This window comes from Lissotriton helveticus, chromosome 7, assembly GCF_964261635.1.
Source record: "Lissotriton helveticus chromosome 7, aLisHel1.1, whole genome shotgun sequence".
Classification (NCBI taxonomy): Eukaryota; Metazoa; Chordata; class Amphibia; order Caudata; family Salamandridae; genus Lissotriton; species Lissotriton helveticus.
In genome coordinates this window covers 930759399-930783993 of record NC_136068.1, presented here as the reverse complement: position 1 = coordinate 930783993, position 24595 = coordinate 930759399, and the positions used below count along the sequence as shown (strand labels likewise).

Genomic DNA, 24595 nt, shown 5'->3' with positions numbered 1-24595 from the left:
CATATCAGATTAAAAGGTAAGGCATGTTCACAAAAGCCTGATTGAGGTGTGTGCACACTTGCAGACCCATACACCCACTCTCCTACCCATACCACAACTCTCAAAGCCAGGTGCAAAAGAATAGACCCACTAATGCACCCAGTCACACAGTGATAAAAACACTTAAACATTCACTCTCACACACACATTCAGCTCCTTTTGTATTCAGCAGTAATGCAGGGAGTTGAAAACAGTTTAATACCCCAAAGCTCACTCACAAGGCCAGTAAGCAATCTATGCAGCTTCTTACATACACATTTAGAGATCCATAGAGTAACTAAGAGGCAGACATATACCAAAATGCCTATTTACATATCCAATCACACTCACATAGGCACTGAGACACTTATTTAGGTATGCCCTGAAAGACTGCCACTAGCAAGTCATTCATCCAGAGAAACTAGGCCTTTAAACATATCTTGGGGCTGTTAGTACAGTGCTTGTGTGTGCAGTTTCCCTGCCGAGACAACATTTAGAACAGGTTGCTAAGCCTTAAACTCCTCTACCGCAACATGCAAGTCACTCCTGAGATAGCTGCCTACCCTCTAGCCAACCTACAGATTATCAGCTTATAAGATAAGACATGTTGTTTCAGGTGTTCTTGAGTTATGTGCTCAATTGCATTCCCATATCTCCAATTATAGATTCAGTCTCCTACCCATACTAGAACTCACAAACCTAGTGTAAGTAAACGTATAGAGCCACTAATACATCCAGTCAAACAGTGACTGAGGAACCTAAACATGCAGGCGCACATATATTCAGCTCTTTTGCATTCAGAAGTAATGGAGGAAGTTGTACACGCAGTTGTATACCGCAAACTCACATAGAGAAACTAAAAGAGGTAGACATATACCAACATACCTAATTACATATCCAATCACACTCACATAGGCACTGAGATACTCATTTATTTATGTAATTAGGAACGGACATGAAGAAATCATCGACGCAGACATCTAGGCCTTTAAACATATCTTGGGACTGCTAGTGCAGAATATATGTGTGCAGTTTTACTGCTATGTCAACTAGGTATTTAAATGCCTTCGTCAGGCCTTAAAGTACTGTTCTAATATATATAATTATCTCTTAAGGTAGGCCATAGGTATTTATATAAGAAATTGAATGGTTAAGATATGTAATTTTATAATACATAATAAAAAGCTAGTTCTATTTATTGGTTTTATTGTTTGCAGGGTTCTCCTACTACCTAAAAGCAGACACTTAAAATGCCAAATAAAAGAGAAAGAAGAAAGAAACAGAAGAAAGTATATTATCTACTTAAAAAATAGAAAAAAGGGACAGAATTTGAAAATGTGGTTAAAAAGTAAAGAGCTGCAGGTGAGAAAACAAAATAGTATGTGGAAAATTACAAACTGAGCAAAACCAAGTTAAAAAGAAATGTGGGCGGCCGCTTGACTGTGGGCTCAGATCAGGCAAGTAACAAAACTCTCGTACTATAGTAGATATGCCCCTGTGTGGGATTCTCCGGGCACACCTGAGTGCCTGAAAGATAGTCTGGGTGTAGACATAAAAAGAAGCAGGTGTTACAGAGTGGGGCCAGATCCTTCAAGATGGGAAACTCTGCTCATGAGAGGAGTTTCAGAAAGTGACAATCAGTGCTAAGTCAAAATTAAAATATTACCAGTTACAAAGTTGGGCCCGGGCTCTGGGAGAGGAGAAGGGCAGCACTAAAGAGATGGAGGAGATTGTAAATAATTGGCTTCAATGTAAAAAAGGAGGTGGCAGCTTGGTATTGGCTAATCTTGTATGTTTCAGTTCGAGACCTGTGTCAGGCCCCTTCCCTGTGGGGAGATATGTTGCTTGACCCATGGATAAACCGTTATGGCAAGTATATTTTTATTTTGTACAGCATGGTTAAACCTGCATATTTCAGAAGAAACTATCTGTTTACCCTCCATAAAGCACTTTGGTCACCATAAGGACTATAAAAACTGTGGGGGCCAGAAGAGGCGTGTTGCAAGAATTGTGGTCTATGGGATGGTGATGACTTCCATATTCTTGTGTTATGCCCCAGTATTCAGGATTTCTAGGAAGAGGCTGGTAACGTTCTGAGTGCCATCTTTTAGACCCATATGGAGGTAAGCCCTGAACTCGTGGTCTTTGGGTAGTCAGCCGAAGTGGGAGGCCCCAGGGCTATGGCAGTATATGGTTGTTTTATTTAATCCTGCTGGAGAGAAAGATAATTTTGCAAGCAGTTATATCCTCTCTGCATCCTTCCAAAGCTGAATGGATATATATGTGTGTAACATGGAGTTGAGTCATCCCCACTCAAAAAATATTATCTAGAGTGTGGGCCCCCTTGACCACAAGGCTGGGAGGAGAAAACAGAGAGTAGACCCCAACGGCAAATAGGAGGCACCCGGAGTGTGTTGGGCTTTCTGCTTGGTCCAATGATTTCAGCCATTCGGGGTTATGACATGGTGGTGGATACTTTTCAACCCATAAAAGTCGGAACCTTCTTCCCAAGCTGAGAATCCTAGTGCTATTCAAGGGTGGAACACTTTGGCTGATGGAGAGCTTGGAGGTCAGCTGGAAGTGAGTAAGGCAAATGAGGTCACAAAATCAAAACAAAAAAAGTTTGTAAAATGGAAAGTCTGAAAGTAGCTAAGAAAGGGAAAAAAGTAAGTGACAACACTAATAAATCATATAAACACGGAGACAGATTAACATGGAGACAAATGCAGTTTAAAGAATTTAGTCAGAATGTTCCATGGCAGGGTAATTCACAATCTCATACAAACTATGAAACAGTATAAAAGGAGAAGAGAAACAGCCCAACAAAAGGAACATGTTAAGGGTATAGTTGATAGGGCACTTGCACTGAAGAGGAAACTATTTATGTAGATACGGAGTTGAATGAGAACACTGGACAAAATAGTGTTGTCTGTGAGGAGAAAAAGCCAAAATAAAAGTCTAATGCATAGATTTGATTTTTGAATGTTTTCAGTGTTGAATGGAAGTATGCTTCCATTGCTGAGCCTTTCTTTAATGAAGAAAGCTACTCCCAAGAGAACACATTAGTGCATGCAGTTGAAGAATCTGGACAATGTGAAGGATGGTACTCAATTTTCAAGGGAGGTGGTAGTAGCTAGAAATGGAGAGGAATTGATAGCTGAAGAGGTACAGGAAACACATAGAGGAATAGATATCTGGATGTGTAAAGGAACACAAAACAAGTATTGGTGTTGATAACTTTACAGAAGAGATTGGGAAGTTTAATACAGGTTCGTTTGAGAAACCAAACTCTGTATTTGTTTTCAACACACTCACTACAAAAGTCAAGTTTGTAATGTAGTTGTATTCTCAAAAAACCATCAACATGAGAATAGAGATAATTTGCAAGAATTTGCTGTTTATTTGTAGAGGGATGATTTGACTTATGCACATGGCAGACTAAAGGTAAGTATTGTAACAATTAGTTATAGGAAAACAAGATGCCAACTGGAGCAGTACATAACTTACAATTAGTATTTATTCTACAATAACTATGAGATTTAAATGTTTATGAATCTATTCTCATACAATGTGTACACCCATTTCAGGCTCGATTATGTATAGAGCCTAAGACAGGAAAGCTGCCACTAACTGACCATCAGAAAGGCCTTGAAGGAAGAGTTTTCTCTTTACCTTTAGATTTTAAACAGAATATTGAAACTGTTGGTGTACACAGAGAGTACGATGAACAAGTTCTCATTCTGGTAAATTGTGTGCCTACCAAGAATAAAAGAAATCTGGCAAGAGTTAGAGGATGTTAGTAAAATAAAGAAAGTGACATTATACCTGGTACATAATAAAGATATCAAAAATTGTGATGTTGTTCGAGATCTGACATATATAGAAGACACAACATTACCATCAAGTGGACAGCTTGGGATTGATCCAGATCAGAGGAGATTTATGAACACTACAGCATCCATTCTCTGCATTCTAAAGAAGTCATTTGTCATGCTATTGATTCTTTCAAATGAGGCATGCAAAAGGATTTTTGATGAGTGCGTGGGAGAAACATTTAGAAAATTGCTGTTTTCCACAGCTGTTTCCCACTGGAGAAGGTGGCTGGTTTGATGATAGCCCTGTACCAATACCACCAGCTGAGTACCGGTCAACCAGGTTATACTAAGAGGATCCAAGATTTCGACAGAGTATTCCCTACATATTCCATCTTCTGTTTAAGAGTACTTGTCTGGACTTTCATATGCTGTTAATCATATACAGAAAACAGGAGTTATTATTCTTCAAAATCGCTCTGTAAAGGAATTTGACATGGTTCACGAGAAGGACAAAAACTTGGAGTACAACTTGATTGATTCGACGGCGTGCAAATGTGGCACCAACTAATATTGATATCACCATTATGAAAAACTAAAATTTATGTCGAGAAAGCTAGGTGCACCTACTTGTTTTCTTATACTCAGTTATGCTGAAAATGCCTGGAATGACCTGGTTGTATTTTTGTGAGAAACAAACTCACACATAAAGGACATCAAAGTGAAGACATCAGGAGAACTTTTCTCCTTGGATCCTGCAAATGTATGCAGATAGTTCAACCACAGGTTTCAAGCCATGATGTCTGTCATCTGCAACACAACTAATCCTCATCTTGGTGAAGTTGATGATTTCTTTTCACACAAAGAGTACCAAGCAAGAAGCGCTCCTCATATTCACATGCTGTTATTGATAAAAGATGCAGCAAAGTTTGGAACGGACGGCGATGAGTGTCTTGTCTTTCATACAACAGTATGTAACATGCACCATTCCAAGAAACTTTGGTGAAAAAGGCTTGTGACAACCAGTTCTATAGTTTCAAACTGGTCGAAAATAAAGATGCAAAGGAAAATTGTACACAAGATTTCAATTTGGAATCCCATGACCTGTGATTTCACAAGGAAGAGTGAACAGATTTATGTCTGCAGTCAGACATACATTGACTCGGAAATCACAGACAACACATAATCTGAGAAGAATAGGGGCCTCTAAATATATACATTACTACAACCCTATGATTCTGAACTTGTGAAATGCAAATATACATTTACAATTTGCTGCAGACAACTCCATCGCTCCGCACTCACTTCATACATTACAAAATCAGAGAAGTCAGAGATGAAGGAGAGGTGGGAAGGATATTCCTGCAGAAAATGGTATCTAAGAAATTGTACAGCTTCAGCTAGAAAATGCTTCCTCCTAGAGAGACGGGCTCCTATGTGTGATGTGTCCAGCTGAGCTCAGCCAATTTGTTCTCAAGGTCAAGGTGAATTGTTCGAGTAAGGTTAGGCCTAGCAACTACACACAATAGAGTGTTGAAGTCTTTCCTAGAAATTCAGTATCTAGTAGTGTTTGACCCAGAAAGTACAGGCATTGTGAAGACACGTATGTTGGGCATGTGCTATCCAAGAAGGAGTCCAAATCCAGAAGAGATGTGCCTTTATGATGTACTTCAACCCACAGATATAAAAGAAAGGTAACAGAAAACATAGCAGAAGGAAAATATGCAGTAGTTGGATGTGAAAGTTATTTGGTGAGACATAGCAAAGGAAATCTAATTAATCACAGAAAACTGAGTTGCTAAACTGCCCTTCTACAACTGTTCAAGGCTTTGTGTGCTGAATCATAACTTCTAGGAGACTATGACTGTTACAAAGAATGTTTCAATGCTGTAAGAGACAGCATTCAGTGTCCAGGCTTTTCAAACTATAGCAAATGTTGAAAGATAATACTGGACAGGAAGAAACCGTTAGTGCTGAAATAGCTAAGGAGAGTTCACAAAGCAGCTACAGTTCTCCACCACTGAGTCACAATCCACTTGGACAACCAATTATTCAAAATAAGCAGCCATATCTAAGAGTGAGGTGGAGATTGCAATGCAACAAGCAAGAGAGGAAGGTGTGGGTTTCAAACTCTTAATAGCACAACTGTACGATAAACAGAAATACATTTATATCAAATTAAAAGATAAGAGTGCTTGGATTTTTATATGAGAAGAAATAATGCGACTGTTCTTCATTTAAGCCAATTCCACTATACATCAGTGGTCAATCTAGCAATAGGAAAAGCTTTTTGTTTAAGGTCCTCTCTGCTTATCTACAGAGGACTACACAATTCATTGTATCATGTGTAGTAACCACACCAACTGGATTAGCTGCACACAACATTAAAATAATTACTTTACATCGACTACTTATGTTACCGGTTGAAAATGACAATAAGCTGGAATACCAGAAGTTATCTGGTGAAGCTTGTCAAGAGTAATGAAGAAATAGAAGCTTTTGATCATCGATGAGGTGAGCATGGTTTCAAACTTAATGCTTGCCTTTGTACACTTAAGAAAGCAGCAGGTTTTAAAAACAGAGTATGACGTGCTGTTTGGAGTATAGCATTTCACTGTCTTAGGTGACCTTATGCAACTCACCCCCGTGAAAAGACAGCCTGTTTTCAAGATACTTCATAATGAAACAAGAAATTCTTTGAGAAGTATTGGCAATGTACATATTTGGTTACACTTTAAATACAAGGAACTAGTGAAGAATATGCTTCAAGAATTCGATGTGGAATATGGACATATTCTGAAGGACATAGGAGTAGGAGTTCAGACAAAGGATGGGAAACGTACTTTGGAAAGTTGACTTACAAGAAACTATTTTCATCTGACAGCATAGCAGCACAACTTATGTAGAAATTCAGTGGAAAAGACAAATCTGTTTAATGACTACTTTTCAAGAGTGATATAACTTCAAGAAGCAATTACTGATCCTGGAGAAAGGAGATATTTTAGAAATTACAGCTATCGATAAAATGGAAAACCAGGGAGTAACAATACTACTAGTTGAGAAAATACAAGCAAAATTTGATTCTTTGGAAGAGTCGAAGATTCTATGTTCAGGACAGCAGGATCAGAATAGTTTTTACCCATGTGCAAAAAGTCTCAAGTAATTTAAATGAGGAGGAAGGGTTTGTAAACGGTGCTACGGCAAAGTTATTGATTTTATACATTTTCCAAATAGGGATGAGGTTGAGTACTTATCCCTAACGTGATCAGATTGATGGCGTGAAACAGATTGACTGATGTATTGTACATTTTATTCTTGTGAAGGACATCTATGTGTGACTGCAAATGTATCCAGTGTCACTAGCATATGCTGTAACTATCCATAGATCGCAAGGTACAAGTGTAAGTGAGGCTTTCATTAATATTGGAAGTACAGTATTTAAAGAAAATATGCTGTATGTAGCATTATCACGAGTTAGAACATTGTCCGTTTTGTTTTTTGTTGAATTTGATGATAAGAAAGTTAGTGCTGATCCAAGCCTTGTAAGACTTTACAATCTGTTAAGAAGTCTATATGGTCCTCATTCAGGTCAGTACCCTATCTGTGAGAAATGGTTAATCAGTCCAAAACCGAATGTTACAAAAAAGACATTTGATGTTAAAGAAAAGGAAGCAAACCAGCATAAGCTAGAAGGCGTTAAGAAGAAAATGAGGGAGATATTGTAGGATAGCAGTTGGAAAACAGTTCAGCTGTCACCTGCTATGCAAACGTTGTTCTCAATGTACTGTTTCATTTACCATATCTTGTAAATCAAATTGAACAAAAAACAGACAAGAGATTGTGTTCTGCACTATATCATTTGCTTCAATGCTTACTCAATGACAGATCTCGAATACATTCTGCTTCAGGCATTTGACCCCTTTTAGATATATGAAGCGGATCACCAATATTTGCTCTAAACAGTCAACATGACACACAAAAAATGTATCATGGTCATGCTTGGAGCTTAAGAAGAAATAGGAGCATATATTGATGACCTATTCGGACTGAGTTACAAATGGAACAATGGCCATGAAGATTTCTCATTTACATACAAACCTCAAATAAATTCTGAGCGATTTCTTTACTTAATACTACCAGATTGTCAAGTGATGCCTTTTGACAGATAGATTAAAAATGCTAACCAAATAGCTCCTGCCCAAATAGTAGATCAGATGTTATGTATTTGTTGCATCTACAAATAACTGGGAAATACCTTACATCAGTGTTACAGTGATGCAGAGGAGATGGATCTAAACTGGAAACCAAAATTATGAATTTTAAAGCAGGACAAATATCAATTTCTGGAAAAACTTATACCACTAAAGCCATTACATTTCAAAAAGAAGTTGATGTAACATCTGGACATTACACTATCTGTTTAAAAGTAATACACATTTACCTAAAGAGATAGCACCTACTAATTGACTCCAGTAGAAATAGAGCAGCACACCGGAGGACAGCACAATAGACTTTATTGTGCACACAACAAACAACGCTTTTTATATATAAATATATATCTTTTTTATGAACTTACCAGGGCTTGGTGACAATATCCATGGTGTTACAGCACCACACAAATACTAACTACATTCATAAAAAGACGTCTATCAATTTCAATAGCTATTTTATAAGAACACAAACAGTTCTTCTAACTATAGTGGGCAAACTACAACATACACATACTGAGCATTGAATATCATCATATTATCACTTGCAGGATTGACATAATATTCTATTTAGGAATACACAGTGCTTTAAATGGGCCGGTACTGCCCGGTACGGAGTACCAGCACTTCTTTATTTTGAGAGGGGGAGTACTGGCACTTCTGAAGAGAGACGTAATACTTTTAATTGGAGAGTACCAGCACTTCTCAGAATGAAGCAGGTACTCTGGTACAGAGTACAAAACACACCAGGAGAGACAAGGGATTAAGACTTCTCTGGTTCCCTGATTGTCAATTTTAACTCACACAACAGAGAAGCGCTAATACATAAAGCGAAACAAAGTTTTTAAAAAGTTCTATGACAGAAAGAGTACATGTAACATTACATCAAAACCCACGTCAGTCCAGTGTTTATCTGACCTTAAGGGGGAGACAGCACATGTCTAAATACTGTCCTCACACACTTTGCAGTGTCATGCTTCATCATTGGGCCGCATCATACACCCAGGTGCAGACCAACACACTGGATGGAGCGAATGTTTTTTTGTATAGATGAAGATTAGTGGTGAGATTAAAGGAAAAAGGAAAGTGTACTAAAACACATACAACACGGAAAAATGACGTGATGTACTTTACAAACAACAAGGCCAGAGGGGGAGGTTTTTATCCCCTCTGTGACGGGACCAATATAATGCAGTATTTTAATTTAAAACAACCTAAAGGTCCACATATATATTTTTATTCTGGCTGTGGGCCCCTGGAAGGATTAAAATCTCTAAGGACACGGGTATAAAGGGAAAGTAACGCTCCCTATATCCCCACTGCAGATACCAACATGTTTCTGCCAACTCTAGGCCCCCCACATGGGTGGCACTGGCTTTCGTCAGGGTGTTGGTCCCTTCGTTGTAATCCTTACCCTAATGGGTTAGTATTACCTTTTAGTCTGTAGGTAATTTCTCATACACTGGGGTCTCTCCAGGATTTCTGTGAGGGAACCACTTCACAAGCTCATATTAAATCCTTTGAACCCGGGACTCTGTGGGGACGTGCTCTCGCCGTCACATAATCACAAGCAGCACCAGGAATTCTGACCCCACCAGTCGTCCTCTACCGGCAGAGGACGACTGTGTTTTAGTACACTTTCCTTTTTAGTATACTTTCCTTTTTCCTTTAATCTCACCACTAACCTTCATCTATACAAAAAAACATGCGCTCCATCCAGTGTGTTGGTCTGCACCTGGGTGTATGATGCGGCCCAATGATGAAGCATGACACTGCAAAGTGTGTGAGGGCAGTATTTAGACATGTGCTGTCTCCCCCTTAAGGTCAGATAAACACTGGACTGACGTGGGTTTTGATGTAACGTTACATGTACTCTTTCTGTCTTAGAACTTTAAAAAAAACCTTGTTTCGCTTTATGTATTAGCGCTTGTCTGTTGTTTGAGTTAAAACTCTGGTACAGAGTACCTGCACCTATATTTTTACATTTCAAGCACTGGGAATGCATTAGTTTTTTCCTTTTGGATGAGAACATGTGGCTAGTGATACACCATTTACAGAGCCGTGAGCTCTGTGACTTATGGCTGGGAAGTAGACCATATGTGTTTTAGATTTCAGCTTAGACCAGCGACCTGCAAGATGAGATTGTTTACCGAGGTCACTGTGCATTTTGCACTTTTGTTGGAGAATCTAATGCAGAATTCTGATTGAAAATTCAAGTAAATGAACCTCGCGCATTCTAAAGTTAGTAGTGGAATTGGGATACACTGAACAATAGCCAGAACTTTAATATTTTACTGCTGATTTGCAAACAAATTATTTCATTCCAGTTTACGGCTAGGGGCATCAGGAGAATCCAGCCTTGTGTTTACAAATGCTGCTCATCTGATGTTGTTATTGGGGCAGAGCTAGAGATTTCTTTTATAATACTAGTGTTCCTTCCAAGCAACGATTTGACTTGATAGTTCCCAGTACCAGTCTCGGAGAGCACAAACCACATGATGCCAGACACAAAAACGGAACTGCAGTAACATAAAGATCTTTAATAGAAGCTCCTTCAAGTAAACATTCCTAGATAACCTACTAGACAGTTTGGATGAATTACTTAGTTTTTACAGACTATGCCAATAAGACCCAGAGCATTCAACATTCATCAAGTTTCAAATTAACATATAAGTGCAGGGACTGAACTTACCTTTCACAACAAAACTGCAACAGGCGAAAACTCACGGAGGAATACAATTCTGTACATGACCCACCTCCCTCACACACCACCACCCCAAACATACAACTTATTTATGGTCGACACTTTAAATCCGTATAACGAGTTGTGAATTACGTGACAATTTTCATCAATAAACATTCACATAGTCCACACCCTTGAGTTTGAATGAACCAATATGTATCACTCATGTTCCTACATCTCTATGCAATGTGAAGAATAAACAACCATAACTAGGAAAATCTCTCCTCTGAATCAAGTTTCAGTTTTCAATTGTTCCTCTGACCAAATCCCAGAATCATCTGCAGGAAGCAGAATGTTCGTGGGTACCCAGTGCCCGGACTTGAGGAAAGCGAACCCATTCTTCCCAGAATCCATGGCTACAGTTACTTCATAAAAGTTGGCCAGAGGCAAAATCCCATTATTGGGAGGTTGATGTGAATCTTAGACCAATGAAAGAACAAAGAGCAGACTCAAATATTTTTGCAGAAACATATAGACAGGATAGAGGGTTAGAGGAGGATTATCATTCTGATCCACAATGAACAACTTCACAGTAACATTGCTGCTGAGATGAGAAAACCCAGAGTCCACAGCGACCACCTGGAAGTGAAACTCCCTAAGCTGTTCATAGTCATGGGAGCTTTGGACGTAGATCACCCGAGTATTGGAGTTAATGGAGATACAGGAAGTCTGAGGAGAGTCTCCAAGTGATTAATTACCTCATGCAAAACAAGTGACACAGGCGTTTAGCTACACATCTAGGTCAGGCGCATGGATGTTGATGCACCAAAAAGTGAGGGTTAGTGGAAATGACACCATATACCCTTTGACTTTAATGATGTCACCGGCAGTGGCATCATATGACATTTGAGACTGTATCTACCCAAAATGTGATGCCACATGATCTTAAACCCGATGACATCAAAATAATTAACTTTGATGAACTTACATATTAAAATTGCATAAATAGAACTCAAATGTTTATTTTAGATGATATTTAGACAAATACTGTGGGTGTGACATGCCAAGTTAAAATTCAGCTAAATTGTGGTAAGCAAGCAAACTGAGTCTGATATCTTCTACGGGAGATCAAATGTGGGACTAATAGCTAATTTTGAACAAATGGGCTCTAGCAGTGTATTTTAACAGGGTAACTGCCTATCTTTTTTGCCACTGCGTGGAGCCCTGACCTAGAGGATACAAACGGAGGAACTTTTGGGGACTGAGCCCGCATCTCGCCGCACCCGCTTCGCGGGTGCTGCATCGTACTTGGAGTCACCTGCGGAGGTGCTGTTGCTGTTGCTTTGGCCGTTGTGCTGTGGGTTACGGAGGGTTGCTGAGCTTGCCGTTTAGAACGCTGCAGGGACTCAATCATCCAGGAGTCCCTGCGTGACCTTCATCACCTGGTCTGCGTTCTCAGCTCAGCCCCGCCCACTGGTCACCGCCAGGTCTATTAATTCGATCTAGACCCCCGCGGCGCTGGAGCACGCGGGAGCGCCGGGCGAAGCCCGGGCAAAGGGCGGGCCGTCTGTGGCCGGAAGAGGCCGGGACAGGCCACCCCTCTTACATCTATGGTGGACTAGCATCAGAGACATCAGTAAGGAGGGTCCTGTACATTGCCAGACATTGTTAAACCAGGCTACTTGTATTGTCACAGTTGGGTAGAGAGCCCCGATAATATACATCAGGGGTGTAATATTGCATTAATATGATCAAAGTTAACCCTAAAGTGTGTTCTGGGGCTGGTAGGGTTGGAACCTTAGACGCCTTCCTTAAATTAGCCGAAGCGATGTGGCAAAAGAAATTGAACTTGTGGAAAGAAGGCGTTCGCTGGATCCATCCTGTCACATTGTACCCCCAATATTAGTTCCAGAGACAATGGATTGCCCTACGGTTCCATCTGCTCTTATACATCTCCCGCAGGCTACTAATGGGTCAGTCTTAGATGGTAGCTTATCTATCAGCTCGGCTCCATCTTCCCCATCTTCTGTTAGCAGTTAAGTCCCTTCGCCCCCGGTAACACGCAATAGGCAGCAGCGGGCCAGGCCGGTGAGCAAGGCTAAGACTGTAACAGGTAAAAGAAAGGCTAGTAATGCACCCAAAGGTAGCCAGCAACAAGCTAAACAACCTAGAAAATGTATTTCCTTACCTGGGTTGGGTGGGCAGCAAAATTAGGTTATACCTAACGCTTTTGAAGTCAGAACCCCAGGCAGAAATGAGCAGTTGGTAAAAGACGCAGGGGCCAACCAGGGATGCAATACGACCGAGCTCATGAGATTCATGGACGAAAGCCTTAGGTCCCTTATCTTGCCATTAATGGCCAAACTTGAGCAAATAGATGGTAGATTAAATGCCATAGAAAAACATCTCCTAGACCATAAAAGCACATCACCGGAGAATGACTTAATAGCGGCTCACTCTTTGAATACAATTACAACTAGAGTAAACAACTTGGTGGACTCTATGATAACTTCTTTGCCTCAGGATATAGCCCAAGTTGTAGCACCTACTACGACTTCCCCAGCTTTAGGACCCAGGGAGGCAGCAAAACAAGGGCCTCGGAGGCCTGTAGGGAGACTAAGCCCACTGGAACAGCCAACTAAAAAAATCTTCTCACTGCACTTTCCCCCGGAGGCTTGCCCATATTTAGTAATCCTGGCAAATGTCCCAAAAACCCAGGATGTTCGCGAAGAACATTGGACCACACTAAAAAACAAAGCCCTACATTTCCTTTCCACGAAAATCGTGCTGGGCGATCATTTGCACAATAATTTCAAGATGTTGAGAAGGGTACCGTGGGTGGGTAAATCCAAGAAAAGTATGGAGGGTGATTGTGTTGTGGTGAGTTTTAGATCCCCTAGATTGGTTAATGACATTTTGAGGCAGGCGGGATCAGCAATTATTCATCACGACTATGTAAATGTTGTTCCGCTGTGGTTCTTTTACCCCCCTCAGAAATTTGGTGCTATTGGTGAGGGTCAGTCCAGCCGGGAAACAGTTCCCCATATCGACTTAATCACAACAAGCAATAGATATGAGGTCCTGCGCTTGCTGCACACTAACAACTGACATGAGGATGATAATACCAGGGCTCGGGGAAAGGTGTGTCCAGGTGATGCAAATAGAGGGGGTTTACCAGTGGAAACTGGGCGGCAAAGCCCATTGGTACAGCTAACCACCCCCAGTGGGGGTAGGGGCGCAGACATAATAGAGACTAGGACCAGATCTACTGAACATTCTATAAGGGAAAGTGGGTCGGAATCTGGCCATGCCGAAACCCTGGAATGTATTCGGACTATTGGGGGAACAGGGGAAGCTCAGGAAGTAGTAAGAGTTATCTCCTGGAATATAGCGGGTCTGGCATCCAAATTCAATAACACTGAGTGGCGCCACTATATTAGTGGCTATCAGATAATTAGCCTCCAGGATACATGGGTGGTCGACAATAGCACCTTTCATATCCAGGGATATAAATGTTTCTTTGTCCCGGCACAAAAATTCAGATCGGGCAGAGCCATGGGAGGATTATCCATATATGTAGACCTGAACGTCCAGGGCACATGGTCGAACACTGACTGGTGCTCGTATGCCATTCAAGCCGTACGACTTAAGGGCAAGGGGTTAAGGTTGACCATGTTTACCGTTTACAACAATGGGGCGGGGGGAGACTATAACACACTTGTAGGGGAATTAGATGACAGATTGAGCCAGGAAACCACAGTTAGGAAGGGGGCACATGCACCTGCTATACTTGTCATGGGAGACTTTAATTGCCACCTATGCCCGGCCCTAGTTCCAATAGACGCTGAATGGTCTCATTGCCCCGTGGAGAACGGGCCGCATTTTGACCATACACGGAAGGTCTGGCCTTTAGCAAACTCCTACACAACCATGATTTAGATCACACAATTAATATGATGGTCGTGCAGAGGGATGGCAGTCTACCACCGACATTTAAGGGCAGAGGGTGCTCCTCATTTATCGATTATATCCTAGCCTCTAGATTAAAAAAAAAAAAAAAATCACTAGTGTAGGGATAGAATGGAGCTCTTTCAGTGATCACAATCCCCTAGTATTGGAGTTGCTCTATTTGGCTTGGCCTAGAAGGAGACAGCCTGGTATAATTATTGAGAAGGCAACCAGGGTAGGCGACTGAGGTGGTCTAAAATAGATGGGGAAACCTTCTATAAATCCTTGATGGATACTGTGAAATCCGTTTTCCAAGATTGTTTAGATTCAGCAGTAGAAGGTCCCCCGTTGCTCATGGCATTTGGGCAGATTGCTAAGCTGATAGATGGATTGTTAAAAACAAGGGCGCCTACAAGGAAACATTGTCACCCACGATGGTTCGATCGAGATTGCTCACAGGCTTTAAGGGAGCTTAAAAGTAGTCTTAAAATTAGACCAAAGGACCCCCAACAAGTTGCACTGTGCAGGAAAAAATATAAGAGTGAGACTAAGAGGAGGAAATTAGTCCTACAGGGGGAAGCATGGGCAGACTTAAGAGAAGCGGGGGAAAAAAGGGACATGTCTGAATTCTGGAGAATTATTAACAGACCAAGTTTCCAGGATAACAATGTCCCCGAAATAGGGACGAATATTCTGCCGGACCAGTGGGTCTCCCACTATAAGGGGCTGTATAATCACGAAGCAGGAATAACTGAAGAGCAGATAGGGAAGGTGCACCAGGGCCAGCCTGTAGCTTTTTCCATTAAGGAGATTACTGCCGGAATTGAGGGTTTGATGAAAAATAAAGCCCCCGGCCCAGACGGGATCCCGCCTGATTTGTTTCTGAGCTGTGTGGAGCTGTGGGCCCCTATAATGACTAGGGTCATAAATGCTGCCATTAGCTGTGGTTTGCCGCCCTCATGGTCAATGGCCATAATCGTCCCCATCTTTAAAAAGGGCAATAGGGATGACCCCCAGTGCTATCGCCCTATTTCCCTGATTGATGTGTCTGCTAAACTCTGGGTAGGGGGATCCTTAACCGACTGACTGAGTGGACCGAGGAAAACAACATCATCTCGGACACTCAGTACGGCTTCAGGATGGGGAGGTCCACTAGTGACCAATGTTTGAACCTCTATATGCTGACTGCCAAATACACCAAGGCCAGCAACAAAGCCATCTATATGGGGTTCATTGATTTGGCAGCTGCATTCGACCACGTGAATAGGGATAAGCTCTGGGACATGATGTCCCTCCTGGGGATTGAGGTCGGCCTAATTAACATTTTAAGGGAGCTTCACAGTGACACTTCAGCAAAAGTCCGGTACAATATGGAGGGTGGGTTGACTGAATCATTCCCTTGTAGGAGTGGGGTGCGCCAAGGCTGCATTCTTGCCCCGTTTTTATTCTCACTCTACATAAATAATTTAGAGCAGTTTTTGTTAAATTTAAAGACAGACTGTCCAAGTGTAGGGTCGCGTCACATCCCTGTTTTACTTTACGTGGATGACGCGGTCCTTTTTGCACGTACGCCAAAGAGTCTACAGATTTTGATTGATGGATTTGTTAAATTTATGGGTTCTTTAGAACTGTCCATTAACCTGGGCAAATCATATGTGCTGTTGGCAGGCAATAAACCTTGCACCAAATCCACTTATACGATAGGAAGTCACAAAATAGAAAAGGTTAAAACATTTTCCTACTTAGGCTTACTATTCGATGGGTCTTTACAATTTAACTCCCTGGTAGAGGAGCGTTGTTGTAAAATGATTGCTACCAATGGCGCTATCGCAAGCTATGGGAGGAGGGTAGGTAGATGGTGTCCCGAACAGGTGATGAACCTTTATGGTTCTATGTGCTGCTCCAAAGTCATCTATGGGGCGGAGGTATGGGGCTTTGCCAACATCTCGCAACTTCAGCAGGAAGAAAATAAATATTTAAGATCCATCTTGAAAGTTCCACCAAGTACCGCCAGCGTAATAGTCCATAGGGAACTAGAGAGGCCATACCTCGAAGACTTGGTGAAGCTTAGACCCATAGTGGCTTGGTTGAAAATTTGGTCTAATCCCGAGGCGTCCCCGAGTAGGGAAATTCTAAATGATTGCCTAGGAAGAGAGAAATGTATGAGAATCCCATGGCTCAACTATGTAACGGTCACCTTAGAAGCTCTGGGCTACAAGAATCTCTTTGTCGATCCGGTAGCAATTGTACCTCAGCATAAAGTGATCGTAAAGAGAGCTTTTCTAGCCCAGAAAATAATACAGAGAGCTGAGGCCGAAGGGTCAAAAAAGACTGTGAGGGCTCATAGTCTTGTTAAGAGCACCGAGGGAATGGAGCCATATTTGTACCTTATGCATAATGCCCAGGATAGGTTTTTAATGTGCCGTTTTAGGCTCAATTTATTACCTTATTTATTAGCGTTACCAGTAGGGTTTTTAACTACAATTGAGCAGAAGGGAACCTGCGGTTGAGACAATAGGTCTCCGCAGGATTCCCTTCATTTTGTACTGTTGTGTCCTTTTTATTCAATGCCTAGGCATAGATTCTTGGTAAATATTTTAAAACAAGCTAAAATGAAACATGCTCGAGAGGCCTTAATTTATCTACAACAAGCAACTAACCCGTTGACATTTTGTTGCATCATGAATTTTATTAAAGTGGCGGTCCGACTAAGGGTAACCAGAGGGGGGGAATGATTGTCAAGACTTCTATTGTACTCTTTTAGATTGTCTTTTCTCCTTTTTTGAAGTATTAGATAGTACTACAAGCAGGATTCTGATAATGATTTAATTGGATTTTAAACAGTTGTACATATATGTGCTTTTATGGTGATTTTTAATCATCGAATAAAGAATTCTTTACTTGACTTGACTTGTATTTTAACACAGACTTTTCACGTAAATTTGATAAAAAGCCATAGGCTCTGCAAAGCCTACAGTTCCCATGAGTTGACTCAATTTTTCTTTTTTAAATGCCCTATGGGTGCACCCTTATGTCACAAACTACCTCCATTGCTAGGGCCAGCATTTTGATATGGGAATCCCTTTTGCCCAAACATTACATACAAATATGCCAGTGCTATAATTGTGTTAATACTGCAGTTTTTGCACCGTTATATCTTAAATTTTGTCTAATATGTTGAGGACCACATGTTGTTGTGCATGGTCCAATGATATTGCGAATGTGCTCCTCCCACATGCCATGAATTTCAATCAGTGTGCCAGCACCAGCAATGTTCATCAGGCAACACCTATGCCAATAATGTTATCTAGTATGCAAGCACTGGCATTTTGTTGCTGGTGCTGCATGCCGGAAGATACCTAAAGTGTGTGGGCACTAGCATTTTGCCAGTGGTAGCCCATTTGCCAGTATTGCCTCCAATATGCCAGTGCTGGCATTTTGCCAGGAGTTCCTCTATAAGCCAAGAAACATTGCAGATTTGCAAGCGTAGCAACACATTCTTACTAATGCTCACTTACATTCAGTTACTCACACTCATTAGCAATCCCTTGCTGTCATTCATTTTCACTCACTCTTACCCTGACTCACTCATTTGGATTCTCTCACTCCTCTAACTCACTTATACTTACTCACTTTCACACACACAAACACACACAGTCCCACATACAAACAAGTATGCTCACACAAATACATGCTCTCGCACTCTCACCCACATGCACGCACGCAACATACATTTAAAACCATTTTACTTTTCTCACATAAGATGCCAGTGAAGGTTGCATTCCAGATCTTGCTGCTCCACTTTTTATTACATTACTAGTTAATAATAGATTATTATTCACTTTTAATGTAATAAAAATGAGTGGAAAACAAGGTTGGAGCCTGACTCCGATAATGCATGACATCCCTGAGTTCTTGGCACTGAATGTGCTACCTCCGAGGACAGGGGTCGCAAGGGGTAAGCTAGGCTTGGCAGCTGCAAGCAAACCCTGGTGACCGCTAAATGACGTACATGGTCAGGTGCCATTAGACAGTAAATGAAAGCACCATTGACACGGTTCTCTGGAGCAAACATCTGGTAAGAATACTTATAAAACTTTTTTTTTTAAAGGAGTGTTATCTTTTATGTCAGATAGATGACCCTAGAGGAGGAGATCATCTGTCTGGGGCTCTGACTGTGATTTTGTATTCTGTGAGTTGAGCTGTCCAAAGTGTCTGTGTCACAAGCACAGTGCTTTCTAGATGATGAAAGTGATATAAAAGAGTACCCAAGACTGTGCAACAGGCCCTGTCTATCTTTCATTTCCACTAGGATCTTATGTGAATTAATCTTCTCACAATCTAGGGATTTTATAATTTTCAAAAGCAAATGTACTGTGGTAATTGGCAGATATCTGAATGAAAAAAGTAGGATATTTTAAATTTGACCCTTCTTTTTTAGCAGTGCCTTATACTTGAAGCACCACTGAGTTATTTGCAGCCCCTTCACTAATGCTTGCTCTGTAGACCCCTTGACTGAACACTGGGAAATTGTCAATGGGATTGATAATATTAATATTACTGTCCGATGTAATAGACCTCCTTGGATCACCCTCATCAGAGGGCGAGACAGGGGCGTAACACAGGCCCCCGCAGCCCATGCTGTGCGGGGGCTGGGGGGGACAAAGCTCCAGGGGGCCCCCTCGGCACTGCAATCTGTCCAGAGAGCTCCTCATTGAGCCCAGAGGGGGGCCCTCTACATACCTTGCAGGGAGGCCCCCTCAATTTTTGTTACGCCAATGGGGCGAGAGTCAAGTAGTACTGACATTCTTTTTCAAGGTCTAAGACTGTTTTCAGCACCAATTCTGCACATTTGTAGCCATCGCAGCTCATTTATTCTTCTAACACAAAATGTGTGTTTGGACTCCACTTATATTCCTGCGGGGCATTACTAGGACCCCAGCATTGCCCAGAGTACTGAGACGTTCCTAGCAAAGAAGCACAAACTATTTCTAAATCTTCTGACTTATTGGAGGAAATCAGAGGGTAGCCATTAATGTCCCGAATAAAAACTTCTATGAACAATATTCAATGGATTTTCCACAATTAGCTCGAAGTTAAGGAAACGACTAGTTGATTTTCCGCATGTTTCCTCTCCGTATAGCCTATCACTCACCTGACAGCTTCCAGTTCCGGGATTTAAAGAAACATATTAATTCTCAGCAGCAAAGACACTGTAGAGTTTCCGGTCAGAAAAAATGTCTACTTTTCAACTAAACATCCTTTGCTATGTTTCAAACAAGAAATCCACATTTCAGTTCTTCAGCTACTGTATATTTTATCTGTCTAGACACCGCCTCACAGAACCAGAGACAAAGCATAAAGACCAGCATTTGCCAACTGTCTCTCAATGCTGCAGGCCTGGATGGGCTCCCAATCCAGACAATCAGGACTGCATGTGTAGGCATTTATTGTCAGATAAGTATAGATTTTCAATATTTCAGTACAAGCACAACCATAAACCACGTAATTGCAAATCTGTGATGTGTTGGTTTTTGTAAACTGAAAAAGATGTTTGCAATTACAATGTATAATACTCCCTCACGTGTTTGACAACAGAGGCAGGAAGTGATTCCAGGCAGGGTTTTAGACAAACTGCATAAGGTTCTCTAGTCCACCTCAAACAATCATAAAACCATCAATTATATCTAATGGAATACAAACAGAACAAGTATACTACAATTGGACACATAGAGTAAAAGTAAAATACCCTTATATTGTAGCAACATGTAATTCTTGCAGTAGGAAGAATAGTTCTTTTTGGTTTTGTGTGTCCTTACATGCAGTTCAGAAGAAATTAAGGAATACAAGCAGGTGGGAAACATGGTTTGCCCTGTTTTAATTGATATTTCTATAATCAGCTTCCAAAACAATATAACCGGAGAAGAAATGCCGAAAAGGGATTCCACAAGAATATATCCCATTGCATAAAGAAGAAGTAAGAACAGAAACATTTAAAAAACAAGTAGCCATTCAGACACTGGTAATAGAGAACTTATCAAGCTGCCCTGGGATAGCTGATGAAGTACATATGCATAACTGCGATGTGACAGCGCTGCTAAATAGTTAATTCATTCAAATAATGTTGTCTATATGAAGGCCGTTTATGTCTTAACTCTTTTCATTTCAGCTAGTTGGTCATATTTTATTTAACAAACTGTGAAACCTAATGAACACTGGGCTATACTTGTCTGCTTTCCAAAAAGTACACCATGGAGGATCCAATATTTCAATCATTTGAATAGAACAATAATACATAATGCAAAACACGTCAACTTACTTGAATAAATGGCTGGTCCTCTTTGCCTATACTTAAGAAATCGTCAACAAGAAGTGGTTCTTGTGTCTGACATTTTGGATTTTCAGAAAGATTATTTGAGTTGTTCGAAAGCGGGAACTTGAGTTGACTTTTTCCGGAGTCTGCTGTTAAATAGACATCATGAGAATAGGTCTGAAGGAAAGCTCGGACCCCATCGATGCCCACAAACTGAGAAGCAGGAAGTGAGTTGAAGTTGACCTCGGATGACTGATTGAGCTGAGATTCCCTCCAGTGGTGAATCCTGATGGCCAAAATAAGAATGATCAGGAAAAGGAACAAGAAGGACACAACAGCAACAGCGATCACCAGATATAGTGTGAGGTCCGATCCTGTGTCTGCTGGGGCTGATGGGTTACTGATATCATGAAGCATTTCTGGCATGCTGTCTGCCAACACTATGGTGACTGTAACTGAGGAAGAAAGTGATGTATGTCCATTGTCCTTCACTAAGACCACTAAGAATTGCTTTGTGGCATCTTTTTCCATAATGGGACGGGCTGTCCTGATTTCTCCGGTGTGATGACCTACAGTAAACAGTCCCTGGTCTGTGGACTTCAGCAGATTGTAGGAGAGCCAGGCATTTTGCCCTGAGTCGGCATCGACAGCTACCACCTTAGTGATCAGATAACCTGGTTCAGAAGAACGAGGAGCAATTTCCAAACCAGAAGAATCATCGGTGGGAGTTGATGGATATAATATTTCAGGAGTGTTGTCATTTTCATCCAGTATATAGAATGTGACAGTGACATTACTCATCAGAACAGGAGACCCTCCATCTTCAGCCTTTAGTTGGACCTGAAATTCTCTGAACTCTTCAAAGTCAAAGGACTGAAGTGCATAAATGACTCCAGATTCGGAGTTGATGGATACATAAGAAGAGAGTGGATCATTTCCAATGTATCCATCAAGGATAGAATATCTGATTTTAGCATTCTTGTCCCAATCCAAATCTGTAGCTCTGCCTGCAAAAATGGACGTACCTTGTGGAATATTTTCCTTTATGTAGGCTCGATATGACATATGCTGAAATACCGGTGCGTTATCATTTTCATCCGTAATCAGCAGATTTATAGTATGGGTTTTTGACAATGGAGGAGTTCCGCTGTCTGTGGCAGTGATTGTTATGTTGTGTTGTGGAACCTTTTCTCTGTCCAAAACACCATCGGTTACCAAACTGTAGTAGCTTCCAACTGATTTATGTAACCGAAAGGGAATGTGGGACTGCAGAAAACAAGTGACCTTGCCATGGTCACCTGAATCCCGATCGTATACTTGCAGAAGAGCAATGACAGTACCCAGCGGGCTGTTTTCTGGTACCTGTTTGAGCACAGATGACATCAAAATCTCTGGGCTATTATCATTCACGTTAATTACCTCGATCAAAACTTTACATCGTGATGATAAAATTCCATCGCTTCCTCTAATTTCAAATTCATAGACTTCAAACTCTTCAAAATCCAGATTATCGATCAAAGATATTTCTCCAGTATGAGAATTCAGTCTGAATTTTTTAACAATATTGTCCTTCATTTGGTTAAAAGAATATATTATTTCTGAGTTTGATCCCTTGTCAATATCAACAGCTGTGACGCTGCCCACAACAGTTCCCTTTGGCACATTTTCCAACACACTGAACTTATAGACGGACTGATTGAAAACTGGTGCATTGTCATTGAAATCCTGCACATTGATCTGTATCCTCATGGTGCCTGATCTGACCGGATCCCCTCCGTCCGTGGCTGTGAGGATCAAGCTGTGAACTTCCTGTTCCTCCCGGTCCAATGACTTCTCAAGAACGAGTTCTGCATACTTTGTGCCGTCGCTTCTATTATTTACATTCAAAGTGAAATATGTATCGTCACTGAGCTGATAGTTCTGCAGAGAATAAATACCACCATCTGCATCGTGGGCCTCGGGCAGCATAAAACGCATTCCAGGTGGAGTGTTTTCAAGCACTTGCAGTGCTACATGGTCATCGGTAAATGCGGGGGCATTGTCATTAATATCTTTAATCTCAACTTCGACCGCATACACTTTCATTATGTTCTTTGAAATAATCTCTACATTTAACAGACACTGGACTAGGCTCCCGCAGATATTTTCTCTGTCAATTCTTTCATTGACAGATAAACGTCCATTGTTTGCATTAAGGACAAAATATTGTTTCCTACCTCTGTAATCGATGCGAGCTTCTTCTTCTACAAATTCCTTTATTGTCATTCCCAGATCCAGAGCCGCATTCCCAACAAAAGAGCCTTTCCTCATTTCCTCGGGAATGGAATAACGCAGCTGCCCGGAAGCGGCTCTGCAGACTGACAGCAGAGCAACAAGAAGCAGCAGAGGAGCTCCGGGGTGACAGCGCCTCGAAGCCTGAGCCCCAGAGTAACAGCGCCTCGAAGACTGAGCCCCGGAGTAACAGCGCCTCGATGAGTGAGCCCCGGAGTAACAGCGCCTCGAAGACTGAGCCCCGGAGTAACAGCGCCTCGATGACTGAGCCCCGGAGTAACAGCGCCTCGAAGACTGAGCCCCGGAGTAACAGCGCCTCGATGCCAGAGCCCCGCAGTGACAACGCCTCGGTGTCTGAAACCTTGAGGAGCAGCCCCTCGGTACTTGGGCCCCGGTGAAAGAGCGTCTCTGCGTCTGAGCCATGACCGGCAGCTGAGCCCCTCAGATTTCCAATAACTGTGTATTAGCTTCAGGGCGGCGCTGGAAGGCGCACTGAACGCCTGCTGTGGATTAGGTGTTATGTCGGCTCTCCCAGCAATCCTTATCCTGTTGTATTCATATCATGTGGTCTGACGGTTCTTCAAGTTTGTCTTTCCATAGTTGGTGAACAGCGGCGCCCAGCGTCCTAATCAGTAGTTGCAGCACGAAGCGCAATTTGCCCGTTAAAACGAGTACAGAGCTACCCTTGGTTTCTCTTTCGTTACCTAGATCTAGAAATCAGAAATAAATTGTCATTGTCATTACGGAACACGTGGATAAAGGGTGCGGCGCAGTGGGGACTTAGCGGGGATCAGAGGTCTCCCCTAAATCTATCTGACCACGTGGTATGTTTATTGCACATCTCTAGGCTCTTGCTGCACGTGCACTGATAGTCACCCAGATTGTACATCGCAGACTGATTTTACATGTTCATATAAGCCTTGTTATGTTTGATCTAAAAGTATCTTGTGTTGGCGTTCATACCACAAACGCCCATGCTCTTATAAACATATAATCGAATTCGTCCGTGATTCTTTTATACCATCGGTCTGACACGTCAGTGGCTGCATGAGACCCAAAGTTGCTTAGATAGCGCGCCGTCCCCGATACTGCAGCCCTCGGTGCTGTCAAGGGTGCACAGCATGCCCGCCAAAGGTGTGCTTTTGGCCAAGAGACCTCACTTAGTGGCCTTTGACTAGAGTTGTGCCGTGGACGCTCTTATATAACTACCTGCTCCTCGAGAATGTGGGTCATCTCTGAATACATACATGAGCCATAGGGAGGCGTCCATTTTTTAGCTGCATCACTAACCCGCTCTTCACTTCCCTCCTATCCATTTACTATTAGTCGTCGCGTGGGCGGG

The 24595-nt window shown here is 41.8% G+C and overlaps 1 protein-coding gene and 1 pseudogene across 8 annotated transcripts in view; both read right to left on the bottom strand.

The window, feature by feature from the left end:
- The window catches only part of LOC144769402 (protocadherin gamma-C3-like), a 917178-nt gene that overhangs the window by 522778 nt on the left and 369805 nt on the right, over positions 1–24595 (bottom strand). The gene's annotated exons all lie outside the window — the stretch shown is intronic.
- Positions 20980–23676, bottom strand: LOC144767197 (protocadherin gamma-A11 pseudogene; annotated as a pseudogene).